The sequence below is a fragment of the Coccinella septempunctata genome, chromosome 6, assembly GCF_907165205.1.
Source record: "Coccinella septempunctata chromosome 6, icCocSept1.1, whole genome shotgun sequence".
NCBI lineage: Eukaryota > Metazoa > Arthropoda > Insecta > Coleoptera > Coccinellidae > Coccinella > Coccinella septempunctata.
The window spans coordinates 33,762,737-33,772,496 of record NC_058194.1 but is presented as its reverse complement, the minus strand read 5'-3'; the positions used below and the strand labels follow the sequence as shown (position 1 = coordinate 33,772,496).

The following is a 9,760-nucleotide window of genomic DNA, read 5'->3' as shown; positions in this document are numbered from 1 at the left end:
AACGTCCCATTTGTGTAGTAGTAAATAACAGGACATTATTCCGCCTTTGTATCAGGCTTCGCATTCAAGTGAGAATTTAAACGACGCCAATGTCAACGTTCTATTTATGTAGAGGGGTTGTTTGTAGCTCTGAGAGCTTTTCATGTGAGGGAAATAAAATGAGAAGCAATTATTGGCAATCAATATGGGTTAATTATGAATTAACAATCTCTTCTTGGACAAAGATCCTGTGATCTGACACTTAACCTATCTAGGCATAATATAAGTACAATTTACTATTTGAAAATTTGTAATTTAGGGTGGGAAACATCGTGAGATAGAGGTTCATCCTCCCATCTAATGTTGTATCGAAATATAGCGAGTTGTATTTGAAATGCTTAATTTTTTCTTCTTCTCTTTACTTTCCAGAGAAACTCTACAACAAGTAGAATCTAGAGAGTGGGTATCCTCTGGGGGTAGTACAATTATCAGCTCTGTGTACTTCAAATTGATTTCCAATTCATTAATGATCACCTTTCATTGCGAGCGTCCCTCAGACAAATCGTACACTTCGAATAGTGGTTTCTGAAAGAATCGCCGCGTGTTGCAAATAGGGATTAGGGTTTATGCCACCCCCGTGGAGCCGAACAAACCCCAGTTGTGGCCCTAAATGGAAAGAAGTAGCAAATTAGCCACTAATTGGCAGCCTGGATTTGCTGAATATGCAGTTAACTGAGTAGAAACATTTGTTCATTATATCCTGAGGATCTACGTCGGTTGGGGACGGTGTTCAATCCACCCCAATGGTTTTTTGTTGTTGTCCCAATTGATATGGGCATCTGGCTCATTTAAACTGACGAAAAAGATGGACTAGTTTTTTTTGTCGTCATAAGTTGTGTTTTTATGCCCCTATCAAGGGTTCACAACAGGATTATCTTCGAAGAAACTACCATACAGAAGTTAGACTGGACTTATCTTGATGTCTTTCAGGCTCCTCACAATTGTGAATCAAAAAACTACCCTTTTCTCTGGGAATAAGCGAAAAGCTGGCGTTACTTCGACATTTTCAGAACCATATAACACACAAAGAAAACCAATCGACATCGGCCGAAATTCTTCGAGATGAGTGCCAGCAAACGTTCGATCTACACATATAATGGCTCTCCAGCGCGACCCCTCCAACGCCACCCCCCGCTCTGACCCCCGGCATAATGACCTCGTGCGGACACTTGACTTTCTATGGTCCTGTGTTTCGTTTTCTATGCGCCCCGCCCGTCCATTGTGCCCCCGTCTTGTCGTATCTCGTTAGCGCACCGCACGACGTCTCGTGGAACGCATCCCCCTGCGCCGGCCGGCGTCGCGACGGACGTCTCCATTCGGCGGATTTAATTGATGGGGGTTAGGGAGCGTGGTGGGTCCCCAGGTGTCCATGGGAGAAAAAACGGGGTTTGTTTAAGCTGTCCTCGATTGCTGTCAACAAGCAATATGATAGAATCGCCTGAAATTAATTATATTATTCGTCAAGATAACACAACATTTCTAAACCACGTAGTTCTTACATAAGTTAGTTTCAATGAGAGGTAGATCCAACAACTTGTAGTTCAAATGATCAGTATATCGCTCAACGAGGTTCGACTCTATGTCTATGTGTGCGAGTTATCTATGGTTTGCGATGAATAGTCGAGGATGCATATTCTGATTAAAGCCGGTTACTTTCACTTGCGAATAACTAAATTTATTAGGCAGATAACTCTTTTCACCATCAGATATTGTTATTCATCGGCACAATAATCCCTATTCGATAATCTGACGTTTAAACTTACGAATAAGAGTGTATTTGTCAAATATGGACATAGATCGAAAGTTGGCACGTCATTATTGGTAGAATTTTCAGATTTTTGATGATTCACACTTTGATTTGATGAGATATTTGCTTCCCAGTTAAAATGATAACGATCTCTACAATAAAGTGTCTGTTCTTAAACGTTATTCAGTGAAAAAAGGAGCATACCGTGTTTTTATAGAATTGTTATCCGTCAAATAACTTTATGTGAAAGCACCGAAATAAGTTATCCTTCGCAGATAGAAAATTATTTGACAGATACTTATTCACCATTTATGTAGTCAAAATTCATTCGAAGGTGAAAGGCCTAAATGAATTTAATTTGTTCGATTACTTTCAAAAGAATGAATAATAGAGACTTTTTCGACCTGAATTGAAGGAACAGTGCGTCATAGAAACCCATAGAAAAGTCATGCCCTTAGACATCATTTCAATCCATAGAAATTGAAATCATTCTTGAAATATTCTCGGATCTGTCCTTGTCAAGTCATGGTATTTCTATGAATAAAACAGATCAAATATGTGCAAAATTCAGGCTGTCACAACGATTCTTGCTCAATCTTAACCTCAACATAAAAAAGAGACTACGTAGTTCAAAATCTATTCAATATTTTCATAGAGAGGGTCTAATTGAGATAACATCCCAGAGATTGTCAACAAACTGATCAATCCGAACACCCTATATACAATCATCGACAATGGAGAGCGTGATTAGGGCCAGATAAAGGCATCCTTTAATTTTCGCATTTTCGGGGCGCGGCAGCTTCAATCTGAACGATAAAAGGCTCATCAGGATTCAGAAACTGAGATCTAAATATAACTTCCGTAATTTGGGTTGTATTATGTAATTGAAACGGATCAGAACGCCGGCAGCCATCAGAATAAACAGCATTCAGGAGATTTACCGCTTCTGGCCTGATGAGTGCCGTTTGGACCAGAAACGTTGCACCAGTTTCTAGTTTACAGAGCGAAGAGCAATGTATTTATTTCATTATACGAGGATGTTAGCCTAGACCAGTTCCATGCATAAAAAAAATATTGCGTTACCATAGCAACGAACAATAACTCATTAGAAGTGTCAGTGTGAAGTTTTAGGTCAAAAAAGTAAACCAGAGTTACGCAATAAATTAAATGAAAGAAGATGAAAAATTGGAGTATCGAGCCATCATCAAGTACCTGTATTTAAAAGGGTTAAGAGGTTAGCAGATTTACGAAGATATGCTTAATACCCTTGGTGATCAATGTCCTTCGTATGCGACCGTGAAAAATTGGACTGCAAGCTTCAAAAGAGGTAAATTTTCCATTGGAGATGATGACCGATCGAGAAGGTCAGTTTCTGTGTCAGTCCCCGAAAATATCGACATAGATGAATATCGATGCAGTTCATGACATGATTTTGTCTGATCGTCGAATTGGGCTAAAACGGATATCTGAAGCACTGAATATTTCATACGAACGCGTTCATCATATAGTTCACGTCAATTTGGACATGAGAAAAATTGCTTCAAAATGGATCCCCAGATGTTTGAATGTTGACCAAAAGCGTGCAATGGTAGAAGCATCGCGTTCGATCTGTGCTCGAACGCTTCTTAAACCGAATTGTTACTATGGATGAGACTTGGGTACATTTCTACGATCCAGAAACAAAGCAACAATCGAAGGAATGGCGACACTTTGGTTCTCCAAGACCTAAGAAGTTTCGTGTCCAAAAATCTGCTGGAAAAGTTCTTGCTTCAGTTTTTTGGGATTGCCATGGAGTAATCATGATTGATTTTTTGGATAAGGGTAGAACAATAACCCTAGATTACTATTCGACATTACTGATCACTCTGCGGGAAAAAATTAAAGAGAAAAGACGCGGAAATCTATCCAAAGGTGTTTTGTTTTGGCAGGACAACGCCCCTGCACACAAATCTCATGTTGCCATGCAAAAAAATTCGTGATTTAAGGTTTGAATTACTAGAACAACACCCTTATTCACCAGACTTGACTCCATCCGACTATCATCTCTTTCCTCAACTGAAAAAAAGTTTAAAAGATCGTGAATTTTCTTCCAACGAGGAGGTAATAAAAGCTGTGGAGGTCTGGTTTGCAGAGCAAGAAGAAACATTTTTTTTGAAAGGTCTAGAGACGTTGCAGCTTTGCTGTAATGAATGTATCCAATTAAGAGGAGAATAAGTTGAGTAATAAAATATTTTGACATTGAAATTTTGTCTGGTTCTACAGTAGGCTAAGAATTTTTCAACACATCCTCGTAGTGATCTTTCCTTGCTTGGAAAGCAACTCGTATACGTTAAAATCCAGATGTGGCGGTGCAAACCACCGTCGCCCCAGAGGGCGGTTGGGATGAACCTTTAGATGCCAATCAGGGAGTATTATGAAGTTGAGAGAGAGAGAACGGAGGCACTCGAAAAGCCAGCAGGACCTCGAGTAACGAGCAAAACATCGAAATGATATGTTAATTGGCTCATAACCAGAATACGACGCCCTAACCTTAACCAGCCCTTACGTATCTGGCTTGCAAAAGCACGTTTCGGAATACAATGAATTTTAAGCAGTCGCATTTACATCTTGATCGACGCTCGACGTCGACGTCTTTTAGGCGTCGGCACGACCTGAATTTTTTAGCGTCCAATTAAAAATGCCAACCCTGGAGTTTAACCCCTTTACAGACCATCTACCTTGGGACCAATGGAAGTTTAAAATAAATAATGAAGAGAATGAATCTTGATCCACCTTTTTTATCGGATTAAACTTCGAAATGCGAAAATAACATTTTTGTATGTTGGAAAATGAATAAAGAAGCACTCCAAGATCTCAGTTTTCAACTGCACCCACAGTATTTTTCTACAGGGAATCAATTTTTCTCGCAACTATTCATTTATACCCTTCATATTCGTAATTTCCAGTTTTTAGATTGTCGAATACCATAAGTAGAGAATTGTAGCATCATCGTTCTTCATGGTTCAGTTTGACACTCATTGTAAGTTGCCATGAACTTGTTTCTCGATGATTTGCCTCTTTATTTTGTGTTAGTTGTTATACTTCTATTAGAGAGACTATTACAATTGTGTAAATGGTCCTACGCTCGTTTATCATCACCTGATACTTCGAATGAATCATTCTGGATTTGGGCTTCTGTTTCAGGAGTGAAACGTCGTGATTTTCCCAAATTTACCAGACCTAAAACCCTCCCCCTCCATCCCATCCAGTACCGAACCGGTTCAAGTGCTCAGTTACAAAACTGCAGCAGTTTTAACGAGACGGGATCGAAAAAGAGCTTTTTCATTTTCCGCTGAAATAAACCCCGCTTTCGAACACGTAGATATTATGCGAGAGAGCTTTTCCGAATGGAAAACTGCGGTTGCGATTTCTCCCAACTTTCGTGATCGCTCTAGCGAGAAGACTGGGGGTTTTTCCGGGTGCCACGTTGCCAAGTCCGAAAGGAAAAGAAAACCGTCATTTTTCCGACCTTATTTGACATATTTCGGATTGTCAGATCGAAGATGTATCGTTTTGTTCCATGATTTGTTGTCATTTTGAAGGTAACTTCATACCTACTTCTCATCTAATAGAACACTTGATCTCTATTGGCAATTTGTTTTGATTTCAATTTCTTATTCACTTAATAAGAAAAACAAGGTGCAAGTTCCAGACTCTAGTTCGAATTCATCGAAATTTCTCATGCTCCTGGAGTTTCTATGGCGTTGGGCTAATAGAAAACAACACCTGTTGGCCAATGCCTGTCGTTTCTGGTCTATCTCTAGCTTGAAACGGTCAAATCGATGACAGCAGAGATCTGAATTCAGTATCTGGCCATACAGAAGCAACTGACAATTCCTTTTCAGCCCCACCAAATAACCACAGAATCTTCCTGGAGGTAAGAACTGTTTTGCCCACAGTTTGAGCTGATTCACCTTCTTTGGTTCTTTGACCACTGTGGTTTTCGTACATTGCTGTCGTATGTCACCAGTTGTCACACCTAGTTTAAGAAATATGTCGTTTGGCCAACATTCTATGGGTGGATATTCGATCCTTTATGTTTCTTATGTCAATTGGTGTGGCGCTCAAACATCTAGCTTTTTTACAACTCCAACTTTGTGCAAACGGTTTGAAAATGTTTCATGATCGATCTCTAACTCCTTGGCGATCCTACAACTGCCAATACGCCAGTGGACTTCGATTATTTCTGTGATTTCAACGATATTTTCGAGAACAGTGAAGTCCATCTCTAATATCAAAAAAACGTGAACATATCTGACGAAACCAAAATGGCACGCCTTGCCAATGATGAAATGTTTCTCAAGAACTGGGTTTATTGCATGTGAATTGTCTCTGTCAATATAATCCTCTCGAAATTTTAATGGAAATGCTTTCCGTAATTTTGAGGAGAAAACTCCGGAACGACAACCGCGCCCGGGATCGGGAAATGCATTGAAACGACCTCCAATTAAATTTATATTTTAGTGGTATAATTGGAGCTGAGGTTTCTGTAAGTTCTTTCATTTTTCCCATTCAGCAAGATGAGTATGAGGCAACATTATTCCCGACACTTTAGATAACCAGACCTAGCTTCTGTTCGAGACACTTCAGGGATGTTCGTGTAAAGCTTCGCAATTCACGGGAAAATTGACGTGGAACGTAGCCAACAGGGACGAACGAGGAGACAACCGAAAAAATTTGCAGATATCCGTATGTTATACTCCAAGACTCAAGAATTTTAAAGGCCAGAAAATTCAAACACATATTACGAAAAAAATATCGTTTATTTCCTCGGGAGCATGCAGAGGCCAGAAAAGATGCTGGCTATTCTATGGTATTTATCGTCTTTTATGTCCTCTACGTTTCATATAAAATATATAAATTCTTGATCATATGGTACGTACAGAAAATCACATGTGCAGAGAATTGTCTGAAATATTGTAACAGTACAATGAAAATCTGAGGCTGAAACGATAGTTCAAATCAAAAAATAGGAAAAAAATATAAGCTCACTATGGATTATGTAAGTTTTTCTTCTATTTTCCACCTAAAAATTGTTATTTTATAAGTTTTCCATTTCTTATTCCGTATATCTTTCAAGATAGTTTTTTATTTAAGTAATTATATTTTCTTCAGTCTCATACTTCTTCTATAATTCCTTAATTCAGTTTTTTATTTAAGTAATTATGTTTTCTTCAATCTCATACTTCTTCTATAATTCCTTAATTCAGTTTTTTATTTAAGTAATTATGTTTTCTTCAGTCTCATACTTCTTCTATAATTCCTTAATCAAACTCAAATACAATCAATTTCGAAAGGTTGAATTTTTATAGTAAAAAATAACGAGAACCTCTACTCTAACCTTAATTCTTCAATATTTTTATACTTCATCATCTTTTTAGATTTTCAGAAGACTGAATATCATCAGTATCTTCGCAATCTCAGCATGTATAATTATCATACTACATATAATTTTTCTATTGGGATTTTTTTACGTGCTTTCATTATTTCTGTATGTAGCTACGCCTCTTACTTTATTTCCTCGTCCGGCTTATGCTGTCTACCGGAATTATAATAGATATTTCTGCAAAAATTTCTTCTCAATACATTACCTTTTTTGAATGATACCTCAAGCATCATTGAACAAATTGTAAATAAGTTTGACCAAACTGTGATGTCACAATGCTTCCATTTTTTATTTATATTGATATTATTCGAATTATCGAGTGTATTCAGAATTTATGTGATGTTTTTAATTCCAGATACCTCTGGTACAACGTTTTGCTGTAAATTTCGTGTTCTTATTTACTGTATATAGAGTAAGCTTCTTCTGTATTTTTCATTTTATGACATATTTAGAATGCAATTCGGGAGGTGTTTTCCAAATGATTCAAAAATTAGTCAATTTAACCATAGTACTTGTATTAACATTTATGCATCTTGAAAAAGACGAAATTCCTTTTCTGATTTGAAAGAATTATCTGCAGCATCTCTTTTCAAGATGATAATTTAAATGTTTTTTGTGAAACAGACCCAATTTCTGAAAATTTTTGACTTGTAAAGTAAACCTTGATACGATGATCAAATTAAGTTTGCTCATTTATATTCTGACCAATTGATTCACTTGACTCAACGAAATTTCTGAATGCTTTATGTATATATTCGTTATATATTTTGAAATTTGTGATACTTATACAAAAGTTATTATTTATACCTGTGAATATTTAGATTTTAGACTCCAAATGTGTAATTTTGAATAAGAAATATATATTTTGTCCAATTTTGTTCTCTTTATTCTCTTATCTACCGAAAACAAAACATGAATTCAATTTTTTCATGATTGCATACTTCATTGATTAAAATGATCTTTTGTATAGCTTCACTGAGGCCATCACTTGAAAGAAGAAGAAATATCTACATGCCTTAAATAATTCCACGTGTTCTCAACTTTTTTATAATGATCATTTAATCCATGAATTCAAGCTTCATACTTATTCAATATCTATACCTAATCAACAGAAAAATCTAACATAGTTTTAAACCAATCGACTGGAGTTTTTCTGAATTCGAATGAAAATGATTACATCAACGCAGAGGGCCATGCATGGTGTAAGTATTTTTTTCTAAGCTTAGCTTCTTTGTAGAATTTTTCCACGAAGATCATGAATGATTTTTGTTATAGCGTCAATTCCATATTGTGTACATCAAAGAAGAAAAAGATAAAACGCCCAAGATCTGCAAGAGGTACATGTTGATGTTCACTTTCGGTTTAACTTTCTTTATCATGATTAAACTTCTTAATAACGCTCTAGACTCTTTTTACCCTTGACCACAATTTCTTGCCTGATTTTCTAGATCTGGAAAGTGTACTGTAGTAGTGTATAATGTTGTTGTTTTATTTCTATGTAAATATTTTAATTTTGTTTTCTATCTGTGATTTCGACAAAGTATTTTTATGAATATTTTCATTATGTCATGACATAACTTCAAATTATTTATTTCACTACACACAAATATGTTCTTCAACAATAAATTTGTGTATTTTATCATTCTATTTATTTTACCACTTTCCCGAATGAATAAACACTAGAGGATTAGTCTGAAATATATCTGAATAGCACTAAAGATATCTCTTTTTTCGAAAAAGGAGGATTTGAAAGCTCAATCTTCTCATTTTCTACTCAATTTCTGTTTACATTAGTTTAGTTCATGAATAGATATTCCATATTATATGAATTGACATCCTTTTCCTCCATCAGTTGTTCGTTTATTCGATTCAGTTAATTTTCGAATGAAATCGATGAATATTTGATTTGATTTCCTTCAAAATTAATTCAGGACGCAAATAAACAATTCGTTTATTCTAATTTCGTTGCAGTGCTGTACTGAAAAATTTCTCATCTCGAACAAAAACTTCGAAATAGGACATATAAAACGGATTCGGAGTTGAAACTTTGATCGTTAATATTTGGTTTTTCTTTAGAGAGTTCTCTAAATTACCTTTGCATGCGTAAAATCTTATTCAAATCAAAGGTAGATTTCCATTTTGTATGATAGCGTGGTTCTTATTTACCAACGTGTTCTATATATCAAAAATTTTGCCAGGAAACAATGTTAATCCAGGTCCATCAATAATGAAAAAGATTATGAATATTTATATCGAAATGCATCATTGTTTTCATATGGGATGCAACAATTTTCGGCAATTTTAAAATATAGGTTTGAATATATACGGTGAAAAGAATTCATGATTGAGTGTCTATATGTTTGTATTTTATTGAAGTTACATATGATCTCACCTTTATCTTCTATATACATCTATAGGTATTCTTGATTTGAATATAAAACGAAATGAATTTTCAGCAGAAAAACCAAAGAATTCCCAGTATGATTCAAAATTCGAATTATAATCCATATTGAATTTTCAAAAGAAATTCTATTCTCCTACACCATATC

At 35.9% G+C, this 9,760-nt stretch overlaps 1 long non-coding RNA gene across 2 annotated transcripts; it reads left to right on the top strand.

Moving 5' to 3' along the window:
- The first annotated feature begins 5,924 nt into the window (after positions 1–5,924).
- Positions 5,925–8,084, top strand: LOC123315094. Of its 2 annotated transcripts, XR_006537917.1 has the most exons (3): positions 6,300–6,314; positions 6,381–6,827; positions 7,567–8,084. It is a non-coding gene; the product is annotated as an uncharacterized LOC123315094 (long non-coding RNA). The 2 variants fall into 2 exon arrangements; XR_006537916.1 differs by having other exon boundaries at positions 5,925–6,827.
- Positions 8,085–9,760: the final 1,676 nt, after the last annotated feature.